Raw genomic sequence first — 16,599 nt, forward strand, 5'->3', positions numbered from 1 at the left:
TGCTGGGAGTTGAAGTCCACCCCTCTTAAAGTGACCAAGTTTGAGAAACCCTGCAAGTTTGGGACCACAAGTTGTGTGAAAACAACATGGCCAACCCTGTGTCATGCCCCTGTTGGAGTCTGAATCCCAGGAGGAAGAGGAACAGCTGACAGGGAGTGGGAGTGTGGCTGTGGAGGAAACTGGGGAAGGGCACAGGCCGGCTGGGCATTCAGAGGAAGACCCAGGGCCACCCCCTCTTCATCCTAGGGCAGGCAGGGCGGAACGGAGAAGAGAGCAACGTGGGTTGCGTGGCTTACAGGGGAGGAAAGGGCCCTGATTCCCTTCATTAGCCACACCTGGGAAGAGAGTTTAAAGGAGAGGCAGCTGAGAGCAGTGGTTGCTGGGAACAAACACAAGTTTATCTTGTGTTGACTTTGCTTAGAATTCTTGCTCCTGCCCTGCCAGACTAATTACCCCATTTTCCCTTGATTGGACTTTAAGTTACAGTTTGTGTGTACCTTGTTTTGGACTTGATTCTTCACAGTCAAAGGCTGTTCCTGGAAGAGTTTTTCTCCAGCCAGAAGGTAACTTGGACAATGGGGGCAAAGTTGGAGCTAATAAAGGGACTCCTATTGATTATCTGACTGTGTTGCCTTTGTGCCACGCCCTGAGTCATCACACCCTCCCTGTTGTTTACCATACAACACAAAGGTGGAAATGATTCAGAACGATTCTATACAGAGAGAATTATTCTAATTACACGCTTGGAACATTAATTATGTTTAAAGGTGAATTAAGTTGGACTGCTGTTGCTGCAGTCAAATTAACTTAGATTCTGGCATCTTCACTATATCCTGCACACGCCATTTTGTTTTCTTGGAAGGACACCAGACCAATATTTGATTGTGCAATCACATTGCAAAGTTCACAACGTCCTTTACACCAGAGGTGTGTAAAATTAAAATCTTGTGTAAAATTAAAATCCTCACAAGGTGGAGTCCTCGGATGTATGGGAACTACAAGTCCCAGAATTCCAACCTTGTTAGATTTTTAAAGATCTGTGAACTTCAACTCCCAGAATGCCTCAGACAGCATTCTGGGAGTTGAAGTCCCCACATCTTAAAAGTTAACAAGTTGGAATTCTGGAACTCGTAGTTTCCAGAACACATGAAGAACGGTTGCAGGAACTGGGCCTGGCTAGTCTAGGGAAGAGAAGGACCAGGGGAGACATGATAGCGGTCTTCCAGTATTTGAGGGGCTGCCACAGAGAGGAGGGAAGGGGTCAAGCTATTTTCTAAAGCACCCAAAGGCCAGACAAGGAATAATGGATGGAAACTGAACAAGGAGAGATTCAACCTGGAAATAAGGAGACATTTTCTGACAGTGAGAACAATCAACCCATGGAACAGAAGTTGCCCTCAGAAGTTGTGGGAGCGCCATCGCTTGAGACTTTCAAGAAGAGACTGGACTCCCATCTGTCAGAAATGGTGTAGGGTCTCCCACTCGGGCGGAGGGTTGGGCTAGATGACCGACAAGGTCCCTTCCAACTCTGATTATCTGTTAAATGCTCCTGTTTCACAGGGCCTGAACACACAGACACACGCACACACAAAATCTTCACATCCTTCTTTGTGTTGGTTTTTCTTTCCACCAGAGGAGAGAGAAAAAAAACTCTGCTGATTCAGTTTAAGCCTCCTGGAAACACAAAAGGATTGCAGATCCCAACACTGGGAAACATCAAAGCGGCTCCCGCCATGCAAAAATACCCGAAACTGGGCCTTAAAAAGCCGCACCAGCCCAATGCGCTGACGTAGGAAAGCTGCAACAAAGCCAATCCCATTTCGGGCTGGATCAGACTTTATGCTCAGGCAAAAAAAATAAAAATAAAGATAGTGTTTGCAAAAGCCGAAAATAAAAGCCCTGTGGGATCAGAGGATCAAACGAGCCCCAAATTTTGACTCACAGGTTTGAGATCAACCAGAGGGAGAATATTTTAAAAATGCTGATTTTACTTTAAAAAAAAAAAAAAAGGTTGAGAGCCACATTGCTGTGTCTGTGGTTCTCCGTTGAAGTTTCAGACCGCCAGCCTTGTGGTCCAGGAAGGCTTTCCAAGATGGCTTGCTATTTTATAAAAAATTTAAACGTTACAATCATCACAAGGAGGAGGCCTCGGAGGTGTGGGGACTACAAGTCCCAGAATTCCAAGCTGGGATGGCAAGAGGAAGTGATGCACTGGGCGAACAGGTAGTCCTTGGTGTACGACCATCTGTTTAGTGACTGTGTTAAGTTATAACTGAAAAAAGGGACTTGTGTCTGGTCCTCACGCTTATGATTGTGGCAGTGTCCCCATGGTCATGTGATCAAAATTTGGGTGGTTGGCAATTGCCATATCTACCGTACCTATCTACCAATCTTTATATCTATCTATCTATCTATCTATCTATCTATCTATCTATCTATCTATCCATCCATCCATCCATCCATCCATCCATCATTTATCTATCTTGGGTATATACATCAATCCATCCATCGTATCTACCTATCGTATCTACCTACCTACCTATCTTTATCTATCATCTACTTATCTATCTCTATCCATCCATCCATCCATCATATCTACTGTCTGTCTGTCTGTCTGTCTGTCTGTCTGTCTGTCTGTCTGTCTGTCTCTATCTATCTATCTATCTATCTATCTATCTATCTTGGGTATATCCATCCATCCATCTGTCATCCAGTCCGTGGCAAATAGGGACAAACCAGATGATCTCTGAGGATACCCTCCAAACCACAAATCTGTAAATTCTATGAGATACAGGTAGTCTTTGACTTACGACCACAGTTCAGCCCCGAGCTTCTGTTCCTAAGCCAGACGGTTGTTATATGAAATCCTGCCCCATTTTACAGGGTTTCTTGCTGTCGTTGTTAAGCGAACGACTGCCGCTGTTAAGCAAGTATCTCGGTGAACCTGGCTTCCCCATAGACTTTGCTTGTCAGAAGGTTCCAAAAAAAGGGATCACATGACACACACCCCACCCAGGATGCCGCAACCGTCATAAATATGAAACCAATTGCTAAGCATCCGGTCCGTCAAAATTCCACTCCATTAATAGATGTATTAAAAGAAAAGCTATTCTCCAAAGCACCTGAGGGAAGACAAGAAGCAACCGCTGGAAACTAATCAAGAAGAGAAGCGACCTGAAACTAAGGAGAAATTTTCTGATAGTGAGGACAATTAACCAGTGGAACTACCTGCCTCCAGAAGTTGTGAATGGTCCAGCGCTGGAGGTTTTTAAGAAGAGGTTGGATAACCATTTGCCTGGAGTGGTGTAGGGTTTCCTGCCTAGGCAGGGGGTTGGACTAGAACACCTTCAAGGTCCCTCCCACCTATTCTATTCTATTCTATTCTATTCTATTCTATTCTATTCTATTCTATTCTATTCTTTATTCCATTATGTTCCATTCTATATTCCATTCTCTTTTCTTTTTCTCTCTTCTCTCTTCTATTTCTATTCTATTTCTATTCTATTTCAAAATAAAACCGACCAGAAATATACAAATCTAATTTCCTCACCATCACAGAAGCAGACTATCCTGGCCTCCTCCTGAGATCGTTTTCTTAAATTTTCCAACTCTTCCTGAGATCTCCTGGTGGCCTCCTCTCCAAGGCCAAATAAAGCCCTCTCTGTTATATTAGCCTGCAAAAACGCCATCAGCGATTTCGGGTAGCATCCGAACGCCCTCCGGGGAAGGCTCCCAAACAGCGAAAGCAGGATATGGAACCTCAGAACGGGGCTAGAAAAGGCTACAGCCGGCACGTCAAAGCGTCCCATGCTCCCAACACGTTGTTGCAGGCAAAAACCTTACACACAACCCAAGACAATTGCATGCCAAGGAACACTGAAGCTGCCCAGGCAACCGAGGGTAAAAACCAAGCCCCAAAATACATACCTTCCAGCCCTAAGAAGCACACTTAAGCACGGTAATACCTGCAGGCTTATACTGGCATCAGAGATTCAAGGCATCTTGTGTACACGCACACACACAGCTCTGTATCCCCTCTGGCAGCTGATTTTCAGCTGTTGCCGTTGTTTATTTAACTGATGGCCAATTCTGGGTCCAATAAAATAGCAAAGAGGTGGCAACAGTTGTTGTGCAGAGTGGAAAATGGATGAAGGGAAAAAAAAAAAAGAAAAAAGAAAAATGCAAACCGTATTCCAAACGGCTTCCCAGCTGTTGAAAAAAAAATACAAAAAACAAAAATGCAGATGGAGACAGACAGAGGGCATTTTCCTCTTATCGTTTCCCATTAATACGATTATTATGGTTCCTCGCCCAGCCAGATGTTCAGATTGGATCTGGTCATTTTTAAAAAAAAAAATTTGTTTGCTGGTCCCACTTTCCCAAGGACCTGCCGCGGAAGGCGTTAACACAGGTAGTGTCAGGGTTCCAGAAAACTTCCACTCCAACCAATAACTCCAAAACAGACCTCCTCTCCATGGTTCCTTTTATTTATAATATTTATAAATATTTATTTATAAACTGGCACATCTGGGGAATCCCGAATCTGAAAGTTCCGGGCTTCCTAGCAATAAGTAAAAACTACAAATCCACCCCTTGCACCCATCATTGCATCACATGCCCCAATCACCATCCGTCCCAACTTGAGACTTCCTCTCACCCAGGTGCGGAAATAACATGACCTTGACTTAGCAGAAAAAGTGCTATTATGTCTCATCGCATATACTCCCAAGAAATTCCCTCCTCCCATTTTCCCAGGCTCAAGAATGTGGAAGCGCCTTGTGCTAACATGGCTTCCAAAGCTGATAGGTAAGTCCCTGAGTTAACAACCGCAACGGAGCCCGACATTTCTGTCGGTCGGCGAGACGGTTGTTAAGCAGGGGTGGGATTCAAATTGGTTTACCACCGGTTCGGTGGGTGTGGCTTGGTGGGAGGGCTTGGCGCGCGTGGGCGGGGCAAACAGCTTTCGTCCCGACCTTCTCCCACACTCTCCCTGTCTCTTCAACCGCTGACGTTGTAGCAACCGGCTGTGTTACGACGCAGCCGAGCGTCAAAAGCAAGAAATAAAGGTCAGTATGCGGCTGGGGCAACCCAAAGGCAGAAACTCAAATTAAATTTGGTTTAAGGGTGCCCCAATTGGCAGAGGCAAAATGACAGCCCGTCTCTGCTGGGTTCCTGCCTCAAATCCCTATCACACTGAGAAAAGTAGAGAAAAGGAAAGTCCTACACTTAGGCAAGAAAAACCCAAAGGACACATATAGACTGGGTGAAACCAGGCTCAATAGCAGGAACTGGGAGAGGGATCTTGGAGTCTTAGTGGACAACCAGCTAAAGAGGAGCCAGCCGTGTGCAGCAGCAGCCAAAAAAGCTAATGCAATCCTAAATTGTATTAACAGAGGAATACAGCCAAGATCAAGGGAAGTACTAATACCACTCTATAAAGCCTTAGTAAGACCCCACCTAGAGTACTGTATCCAGTTTTGGTCACCACATTATAAAAAAGATGTTGAGACTCTAGAAAAAGTACAGAGATGAGCAACCAGGATGATTAGGGGACCTGGAGACTAAAACATAAGATGAACGGTTACAGGAACTGGGCTTGGCTGGTCTAGGGAAGAGAAGGACCAGGGGAGACAGGAGAGCAGTCTGCCAATATTTGAGGGGCTGCCACAGAGAGGAGGAAGGGGTCAAACTATTCTCCAAAGCACCCGAAGGCCAGACAAGGAACAATGGATGGAAACTGAACAAGGAAAGAGATTCAACCTGGAAATAAGGAGAAACTTTCTGACAGTGAGAACAATCCACCCATGGAACAGAAGTTGCCCTTGGAAGTTGTGGGAGCTTCATCACTTGAGACTTTCAAGAAGAGATTGGACTCCCATTTGTCAGAAATGGTGTAGGGTCTCCTGCTTGGGCGGGGAGTTGGACTAGATGACCTATAAGGTCCCTTCCAACTCTGATTATCTGTTATCTGTTAACTGCTCCTGAATGTGGAGGTTCTACTACGGCATGGATTCCGGCATTCCGAAAAAGAAGAGAAGCTGTGTAGAAGAGGCAGCCCTTCAGCCACACCACTGTGTAGGGAAGTGATATTCCACAATATCCCTCCAACTTTCGTAAGGGTGCCTTCAAAAACTCATACCACCCAAAACAACAACAGCAAAAAAAAAGAGAGAAAGGAACTTGGACAGATGTTTTCCCACGGTCATCCGGGTGGATGACGTGGGAAAAAAAAATTATTATCTGGCAAAGACCTCCCTATTTATTCTTCCTCCCGCCCACCCCACAAAAACCAGATTTTTCACACGTGTCCCACGGGGATGGAGTAGGGAATAATAATTTGATGGTATTAATTGCACTCCTCACTTGGAGACGGTGATTCAGTGTTTTTCAACCTGGATTGCTTTGAGATGGATGGACTTCAACTCCCAGAATTCCCTGATCAGGACATTTTAAGATAGGTGGACTCCCAGAATTTCTTCTTCAGTCAACATGCTTTAAGAAGGGTGGACTTCAACTCCCAGAATTCCTCAATCACCATGCTTTAAGATGTGCAGATTTAAAGTCCCAGAATTCCCCAGCCAGCATGCTTCAAAATTCCAAAAATTCTTCAAATAATATGTTTTAAGATGGGAGGAATTCAACTCCCAGAATTCCCCAGGCAGATTCGCTGGCTGGGGAATTCTGGGAGTTGAAGTCCATTCATTTTAAAGCATGCTGACTGGGAATTGAAGTCCATCCATTTTAAAGCATGCTGACTGGGGAATTCTGGGAATTGAAGTCCACTCACCTTGCAGCATGTTAACTGGGGAATTCTGGAAGCTGAAGTTCAGCCATCTTTAAAGCATGCCAACTAGGGAATTCTGGGAGCTGAAGTCCACACACCTTAAAGCAACTTGAGCTAAAAACCTTGCTCTGTCATATTCCTAAAATGTGGGTAGGGCCTTTTTTAATTGCAGCTGCTCAAATTAAAACCAATTTTAAACCTGCTCTCTCTCCTATTATGCTACCTTTAGGCAAGTAGCAACAATCCTCTGGTCAATTATCCTATTTACATTCCTTCAAGTTTGTCATGCACGGACTTTATTCCTTTTGATTGTGATGATATAAGAGCAGTTCGGTTGAATTCCACTATTTTTTTTTCCCTCTAGGCAAGACACGGGATCCCCGAATCACCATTTTGGAGAATAACTCAAGAGGTCATCCAGTCCAACCCATGGCAGTGTCTCTCCTTCCCTTGATCAGGGCCTATTAATCCGCTGATCTCCAATTCTCTATGAATGTATTATGGTTTATTTTGGATTGCTTAAAAAAAAAAATAAGGCTGGGTTGGCTAGAAGTGGATCCGTATGAAAAAGCAGCTAGTCCTTGACTTATGTCCACAACTGACCCCCCAAAATATGTGTTGCTAAGCAAGACAGCTAAGTGAATTTTGCCCCCACGTTTTGCCCAGTTGTTAAATGAATCACTCTGGTTGTTAAATTAGTCACACGGCTGTTAAGTGAATCTGGCTTCCCCACTGACTTTGCATGGCAGGAGGTCACAAAAGGGCATCACACAACCCCTGGACACTGCAACCGTCGTAAATATGAGACACCTGCCCAATGTCCAAATTTTAATCCTGGAACTTTGCAGAAGTATTAGAAACCTTGGCTACCTGGAGTTACCTGTACATGGTAAAAAAAAAAGGCAGCGTATAAATCTCCAGATTAACTCCAAATTAACAGAGTTGGAAGGAACCTTGCGGGTCATCTAGTCCAACCCTGCTCCCCGTCCAAATCTTGACAGATAAATAAATAAATAAAAATGAGTTAAAACTGACAGTAAAAATGCAAAGGGTTTCCCCAATGCAACTCTGCATGAATTTATCAAATGGAGTATTATCTTTTTGCATTAAGCAAGCCGAGATAGCTGTAACTTCTGCCGAACCCAGTAGTTAGTCCTCGATTTACAACAGTTCATTTAGTGACCATTCAAAGTTACAACAGAAGTGAAAAAAGTGACTTGGGACCCTAGTTCACACTTATGACCGTTTCAGCATCCCTTACGGTCACGTGTTCAAAATTCAAGTGCTTGGCAATTGACTCATATTTACGAAGGACATGTGATTCCTTCTGTGACCTTCCGGCAAGCCAGATTCACTTAACGAACGGCTGACTGACGTACGAACGGCAGTGATTCACTTAACCACGGAGGCAAAAACGGTTGGGAGCCAAAACTCACTTAAAAATTCTCTCACATTGCAACAGAAATTTATTTGGCACAGCCCAAATGTGGGGAAAGGAAAGATTCACTTAAACAACCGTTGTTATTAATGTAAGAACTGGGGTGATTCACTTAACGACGGAGGCGAGAAAGGTCATAAAATTGGGCCGCAAAACTCACTAATGTCTCACTTAACAACAGAACTTTGGGGCTCCATTGCAGTCATAAAGCCAGGGCTACCTATAAGGAGACGTAGGCGGAGTGCAGAAAAGACCACCCTCAAAAGAGGAAGGCCCCAGCCCCGCTCTGCAAGAGACACTGCATCCGACTTTGTTCTTGCCCCAAGGTGGGGTATCCGATGTGGCAACCCCTGTGTTCATATGGGCAGGAGGTTGAGCATGGCACAAGGCTCCCTCTTAAAACGTGTGCTTTCCAGGCAAAATTAAAATAAAAAGCAGGAGTATAACCTATGAGAAGCATTAAAGCAGCGCTTTCGAAAGCTGGCTAAATTATCCCAAATTGGATAAAAGTGCTTCCCCCACCCCACTCCCACCATTGGAAAATGACACACGAATCCATTAGCCATCACCCCAGGGAGACTTAAATGGATTTCAAAATTGCCACATGTATGAATATCTATCTATCTATCTATCTATCTATCTATCTATCTATCTATCTATCTATCTATCTATCTATCTATTATGTCTGTCATCTCTCTCTCATCTATCTGCCTCCATGCCTATCTCTCTATCATCTCTCTGTGTCTATCATACCTATCTACCTACCTACGTCTATCATTTCCCTCTCATCTATCTGCCTGCCTGCCTATCATCTCTATCATCTCTCTGTGTCTATCATCATATCTTTCTATCTATCTACCTACCTACGTCTATCATCTCCCTCTCATCTGCCTGCCTGCCTGCCTACTTCCCTATCATTCATCCATCTGTCTATCATCTCTCTCTCTCTCTCATCTATCTGCCTCCATGCCTACCTATCATCTCTATAATCTCTATCATCTCTCATATCTACCTACCTACTTACCTATCTCTATCATCTCTCTCTCATCTGCCTGCCTGCCTCTCTCTCTCTCTCTATCATCTTTCTCTCATCTCTCATCTGCCTGCCTCTCTCTCTTTCTCTCATCTTTCTCTCATCTCTCTCATCTGCCTGCCTGCCTACCTCCCTATCATATCTATCTATCTATCTATCTATCTATCATATATCTGCCGTATATATCTATCTATCTCTCTATCCATCCATCCATCCATCCATCCATCCATAAATCTACCTACATCTTTGCATTATTGCCCAAAACCGATGATTCGTTGAAATGCCATCAAGGTCATTCAACACTGTTCAGTTTTACACTACAGGCTGTCCTCGAGTTATGACCATTTGTCCACTGACCTTTCAAAGTGACTAACGGCCAGTCCACAGAGTTTGATAAGACTTTGTGAGAAGCAGTTTCGGTCATACAGGCAGTTCTTGAATTACAGCTACCATTGAGCCCAACATTTCCGTTGCTAAGCAAGACGTTTGTTAAGTGACTTTTGCCCTGTTTTATGACCTTTCTGGCCACTGTCATTAGGTGAATCACAGCCATTGTCAACATGGTTGTTAAGTGAATCTGGCTTCCCCATCGATTTTTCCTGTCAGAAGGTCGCAAAAGGGGATCACGTGATCCCCAGGACACCCCAACCGTCGTAAATATGTGTCAGTTGCCAAGCGGTTAAATTTTCATCACGTGACCGTGGGGGATGCTGCAACGGCCATTAAATGTGAAAAATACTCATAGTCGTTTTCTTCAATGCCACTGTTAATTTCGAACGGTCGCTAAATGAATTGTTGTAAGTCGAGGACTATTGGTAAAGGAGAAAAGGTTTGGGGAGCACTGGATTCAAGGAAGATTCCCCAGATACTACCAGTGGATTTAAGAAAGGCACAGGGTGGATGATATAAAAAGAACTGCGTGCATTTGTATTTAACCCATAATCATGAGGACTAGAAACCTCTCGTTTGGTTTTTTTAAGTAGTATTATCTATAAGTCAAAGGTACCACAGCTTCATGTTCTTTGTCTGGGAGCCTGGAGGAAGAAACTAGTTCAACTCTTCACCCTGTGTCTACTTTTTGTCCCCCCAAAACCTACACATCCCAGCCAGTTTGGAGATCTATTCCGTGTATAATTTGAGAAAAATGTACAGTATTTACCTCAAGCATTGCTACGAGACAGAGAAAATCATGTGTGTGTGTGTGTGTGTGTGTGTGTGTGTGTGTGTATATGTATATATATATATATATATGTGTGTGTGTGTGTGTTTTCTTAACTTTTCGCGGGTACTTACATGTATGGTATTCAACTTTGTTTGGGTATTTTCCCACGTCATTGTAGTTGTGCTTTTAAAGTTGTAGCAACGTTTCGGCAGAATCTCATCTGCCCTCATCAGGCTTCTGTATAGTGTTCGTCTGTGAGTCAGACTTTTACAGTTGTTTCAATTTTAAATTTGGGGCTAGCCTACTGCTGTGCCAGAATGGTTTTTTCTTCATCCTGATTGGTTGGGAGTCTTGGTCTGTGTTTATTGGTCTTGCTGTGTTCTGCTTGATTGGTGTTTCTAATATCTTCTGTTTGTTTTGGGGCTCTTTTTGTATCTTGATTGGCTGGCAACATTGTGTTCCTGTATTGGAGGCCTTTAGTGCAGCTTGGCTCCGAGTAAATGGACGGCTATCATTTGTTAGGAAGCTAGGTTTCATCTGGGTGCCTGGTTGGGGTGTGTTTGAGCTGGAGGTATCAGGGGGGATCTGTTTGTGCCCAGGTGTTTGCCTGGCTTGTGGTATGGAGATTTTTTTGTTTGTGAGTAAAGCACAACTATAATGACGTGGGAAAATACCTGAACAAACCTGAATACCATACATGTAAGTACCCGTGAAAACTTATCCTTTCCTTATCTTTTCCTCTCCCTCTCTTTCCCAAGGGACCATTTTATGTCTGTCTACTTTCGGAAAAAAAAAGGGGGGGGAAAAAACCCCCCAAACAAGTGAGAAACTGGCTGTTTTAAAAAGGAAGAGATTGAAAGGCATTTGGTAAGCAAAGGAGTGCAATACGCACCTCACACGCTGACATATTTTGAACAAGCTAAATTAATTCTTATGTCAAGCTTCCATTTTGCGCCCCTTCCCCTCCTTCTCCCAGCCTCCCCTCTTCCTCTTTTCCCACAAGCAGAGCTATAAATATCAACCGGTTAAGAAAAATGATAGAATATTCTGTCTTTGAGAATTGAATGCTGATTTTCACAGACAGCCAAGGGCCTAATGTGAGGAAGAAAAGAAGGAAGGAGATTGATGGCAGGGAGAAGAAGGAGGGAAGGAAAAAGGGAGAGACAGAGGAAGGGGAAGAAGTGGGTGGGGGAAAGAAAGAAGGAAGCAAGGAAAGGCAAAGGAAAGGGAAGGAAAGAAAGAAAAAAGGAAAGAATGACAAAAGAAAGATAAGAGGAGGAAGTAAAAAAGGGAGGAGGGAGAGAAAGAAAGAAGAGAGAAAGAGGGAAGGAAGATCAGAAAGGAAGGAAAACAGGAGGAAGTAAAAAGGGGAAGGGAGGAGAGAAAGAGGAAAAGAAGGAAGGAAGATCAGAAAAGAAGGAAAACAGGAAGAAGTAAAAAGGGGGAAGGAAGGAGAGAAAGAGGAAAGGAAGGAAGATCAGAAAGGAAGGAAAACAGGAGGAAGTAAAAAGGGGAAGGAAGGAGAAAGAGGAAAAGAAGGAAGGAAGATCAGAAAGGAAGGAAAACAGGAGGAAGTAAAAAGGGGGAAGGAAGGAGAGAAAGAGGAAAAGAAGGAAGGAAGATCAGAAAAGAAGGAAAACAGGAGGAAGTAAAAAGGAGGAAGGAAGGAGAAAAAGAGGAAAAGAAGGAAGGAAGATCAGAAAGGAAGGAAAACAGGAGGAAGTAAAAAGGGGGAAGGACAGTAAAAAGAAAGGAAAGAAGGAAGGAAGGGATAGATAAAGACCTGGAAGAAGAGAAAAGCTTGATGGGCAGGGAAGAAGCAAGAGATTGATGGGGATGGATAGATAAAAGGAAAGGAGGGAGTGATGACAGAAGAAAGGATGAGGAGCAGAGAAGCCCCCCTTTTTTTCTCTTTCAAACATTCAACCCTTCAGAGCGACAAAATCATATCCAAATACTGAGGGGAAGAAAAAGAGAGAAAAGATTGCTTTAAAAGAATAACTCCAATAAAGCCCCAAGCGACACCCTTTCAAATCCTTTGTCCCTCTTCTAGGCCTTTCTGGCTCCCCCCCACCAACCTTTCGGGTCTCCCACCTCTTCTTCCCAGAACAAAGGGGTGAGGGGGGGTGGGGGCTGAAGGCCAAGCAACCCCTGGCAAACTCATAAATCACAACTCTGTAAACAACACCCCCCCCCTTTCACACAGGCCTGTGTGAAGGATCCACACAATCCAGCGCCTCCATCCAATTGCAGGCCTTGGATGGAGGCACGGAGCCTGCCTGGCAGGTCTCAAACCTTTCTCCGGACAAGATTTGCCTACTTCTGCGCAGGTAAGGCCACCTGGCCCTCTTGCAAGTACACCTGAAACACACAAGAAGCAGCCTGAAGCCTGCGGGGTTTTTTTTTTTTTTAGGGACTGTTATTTCAGCCACAAAAGGGCAGGAAATTGAAGATCAGTGACAATCACAGGAATCTCCTGAATTTTTCTCTCTCTCTCTCCTCTCCCCCTCTCCTTCTCTCTCTCCTCTCCCCCTCTCCTTCTCTCTCTCCTCTCCCCCTCTCCTTCTCTCCCTCTCTTTCTCCTCTTCCTCCCTCTCCATCTCTCCTTATTTCGCTTCCTCCCTCTCCCCCGCACTCTCCCTCTCCTTCTTTCTCCCTCTCCCCTCTCTTTTCTCCTTCCCTCCCTCCCACTTTCTCTTCCCCTCTCCTCTTTCTTCCTTCCTCTCTCCCATTTTCTCCTCTCACTCTCTCCTTCCTTTTCCCTCTCCCCACTCTCTCCTTCTCCCTCCCTCTCTCCCACTTTCTCTTCTCCCTCTCCTTCTTTTTCTTTCTCCCTCTTATCTCCCCCTCTCCCTCCATCTCTTCTTTCTCCCTCCCTCCTTCCTTCTCCCTTCTTCCTCCCTCTCTCCCATTTTCTCCTCTCTCTCTCCTTCTTTCTCTTTCTCCCTCTCTTCCCCACTCTCTCCTTTCCCCCTCTCTCTCTCTCCCTCACACACACACACAAAATGTAGTATGAAAGGCATATTATCCATTTACTTCAACTCACACCCTAGACCAAGGGTCTTCAAACTTGGCAAGTTTAAGACTTGTGGACTCCCAGAATTCTTGAGCTAACCTGACTGGAGGAGGAATTCTGGGAGTTGAAGTCCACAAGCCTTAAAGCTGTCCAATTTGAAGACCTCTGCCCTAGACCAGTGAAAACAAATCATAATTTATTGCATTTTGCACAGCCACAGGAAAAAGTTTCTTTATAGTAAGGCTCAAAGGGTCCAACTCTTAGCCGCCACCAGGATCCACCAGACTTTCTCTACCTGTATAGGTAGTCCTTGACTTACAACCAAGACAGTTGCTAAGTGAGTTTGCCCCATTTTACAATTTTTCTTGCCACAATTGTCAAGTGAATCACCGCAGTTATTAAAACAACCACAATTGTTAAGTGAATCTGGCTTCCCACACTGACTTGGCTTGTCAGAAGTTTACAAAACAAAAGGAGATTACATGACCCTGGGAAAGTGCAACCGTCATAAGTATGAGTCAGTTGCCAAGTTTCTGAATTTTGATCACGTGACTCTGGGGATGCTGCAACAGTCATAAGTGTGACAAACGGTCATAAGTCACTTTTTTTTCAGTGCCGTTGTAACTTTGAATAGTCACTAAATGAAATCGAGGACTTCCCCTCATCCCCAACCAATGTGGCTTTTGTGGCTGGGGGTGATGGGAACTGCAGTCCCACAGAGCCAAAGGGTGGATGGATGGGAATCAAGAACTCTCAACCCAGCACTCTGGAAAAGTTTATACCCTCCTTCCCAGAAAACTCTTCCTTCTAACATTTAAATGTCTGTTGGTTTGTTCAATCCTCAGTAATTGTATCTCCCCCACTTTTCTTGGTCGCTGAAATATTTGTGATTTTGTGGATTGCGACGACACAGAACAAGCTTTTGCATTCAAAAGTTGAAAAGGCTTGGATTGCAAAGAGCAGGTTCCTATTTGCTCAGATCCATCAAGATTCAGAAGAAGACCGGATTTTATTTTGGGTTAAATAAGTCACTTGTAGCATTTAAATCAGGGGTCTTCAAACTTGACAGCTTTAAGACTTGTGGATTTCAACTCCCAGATTCCTCCTCTCAGTCATGTTAGCTCAGGAATTCTGGGAGTTGAGGCCCACAAGTCTTAAAGCCGTCAAGTTTGGGGACCCTTGGTTTAAATCAATGCTTTTCAGCCATGGCAACTTTTAGGCGGGTAGACTTCAACTCCCAGAATTCTCCCAAATGGTTGGGGAATTCTGGGAGTTGACGTCCACTTGCCTTCAAGTTTGCCAAGGTTGAAAAACACTGATTTAAATCCTATCAACTAGTGATCCACCATCTTTTGTTCATTAACAGCTGAACAAATAACAGGAAGAATTTAAGATGCTGGTTGGAAGAGAGGAATGGAAGCGGGGAGGAGATCAATCTCCAGATTTTAAGCAAACTTTCCAAAATTTTATTTGTATACCCACTCACCCTTCTCAGCCTTGCTGGAAATGTAAGGCAACCCACTCCAAAGACATCCAAAGGATCAAATTCATTTCTGTGGTTGTTGCTAATATGTTTTGCAACAAAACCCGTGAATCCACGCCAGGCCCAATGAAACAAACCCTTGTTATTTTGCAAAAGAAAAAGAGACTCAAAGAACGGACACACACACACACACACTGCACAGAATACAGAATCCTGCAATCAAAATGCAAAAGTTTTTGTTTTTTTTCCCTCCACTTGGTTGCAAAACCTCTTTTGTTTCTCTCCTCCACCTCCTGGAATTTGGGATATAAATGAGACAAGAGAGAACAAAAACAACAGCCATCACACATGGATTTTCCCAAAGAAGAGCTCATCTTTTTCTCTTAACAGAAGAAAAACCCAAAGACAAAAAAAAAAAAAAAAACCAGAAAAGGAAAGGAAAAGAAGAAAAATAAAATAAAAAGGGAAAGAAAGAAAGACAGAAGGACGATAAGAAAAGAAAAATGAAAAGAAGAAAAGCAAATGCAACCAATTAAAAGAAAATAAAAAAAAAAAATGGGCCGCAGGAATTCCTAGAGACCAGCCCTCCCGAGTTTATTTTCTGCAAAATCGTATTTTGATTTCTCTAGCATTGGGTGGCCAAATCCAGGGAAGGGAGGGGGCAGCCAGCGGTTTTTTCTGCCCTCCCCCCTCCACACACATATGCAAAATGTTAACTGTCTCCTTTCCCCAGCTTGAAAGCAGGGGATTGGTTTAAAAGAAAACAAAAAAAATGGATGAGAGAAGAAGAATGGAGGAAAAACTGGAAAGAAAAACACAAACGGGGGGAGAGAGAGAAAGAGACAGAGGGGGCTGGAAGAAGGCAAAGGCGAAACGGTTCCTGCCTGCGAGTGAGAAAAAGTGGGGGTAAAATTTGCAAAATTTCTGCATCTCGCAAAGAGAGAGAGAGAGAAAAATGAGTTTGTCGGCCAAAAGAAGTGAAAGGACAAAGAGCATTTTTAAAAAGTATTTTTTTTTTAATTCAACGCGTTCTCGGTTGCAACGGGACTTTTCTCCCGGATCATCTTAAATTTCCCAACGGAAAATCCAAAAAGTTTGCTTTGGGCAAAGCAACAACCCAACCCAACTGGGGAAAAAAGGGGAGGGGTGCAGGGCAGGGAAACCCCCAAATAATTTCTGGCTTGAAACCCACCCATCCACCCCCCAAAAAGGGGGGAGGAGGAGAAAAACACCCTTTCTGGATAGCCTGAGGATCCCATCTGCTTCCAATTAGAGAGGGAACACCCTCAAATTTCCAAAGCAAAGGAGAAACCGGATTGAACGCCCGGGCTTGGGGGGCCTCCCCTTAAAATCCCATTTGGCTCCAGGGAGCAGCCCCGTTTTTAAAATAAATAAATAAAAAACTTTGCAAAGGGAGAAACGGGACGACACATAGAGAGAGAAGCGGCTCAGGGAGGCGCTGAAAGAAGCAGGACTCAAGGCAGAACAAAAAAAAAGACAGCCTTAAAAATTAAATATATAGATATTTCAACCCACTCGTGATTTTTCAGCGTCCACTCCCAAGCCAGGAAGGATCTTCGCCTCCTCCCTTCTCCTGCAGAGATCTAAGCCACAACGTATCTCTTTTATATATATATATATATATTTCCCCCCAAAAAACAAAGCAACCATCAAAGCAACACA

The 16,599-nt window shown here is 44.0% G+C and overlaps 1 protein-coding gene across 7 annotated transcripts in view; it reads right to left on the reverse strand.

Annotated features, from left to right (window-relative positions):
- The window catches only part of PTPRS (protein tyrosine phosphatase receptor type S), a 353,020-nt gene that overhangs the window by 256,029 nt on the left and 80,392 nt on the right, over window positions 1-16,599 (reverse strand). The window lies entirely within an intron of this gene.

This window comes from Pseudonaja textilis, chromosome 1 (assembly GCF_049901715.1).
Source record: "Pseudonaja textilis isolate UNSWEBS1 chromosome 1, rPseTex1.2, whole genome shotgun sequence".
NCBI classification, from domain to species: Eukaryota; Metazoa; Chordata; class Lepidosauria; order Squamata; family Elapidae; genus Pseudonaja; species Pseudonaja textilis.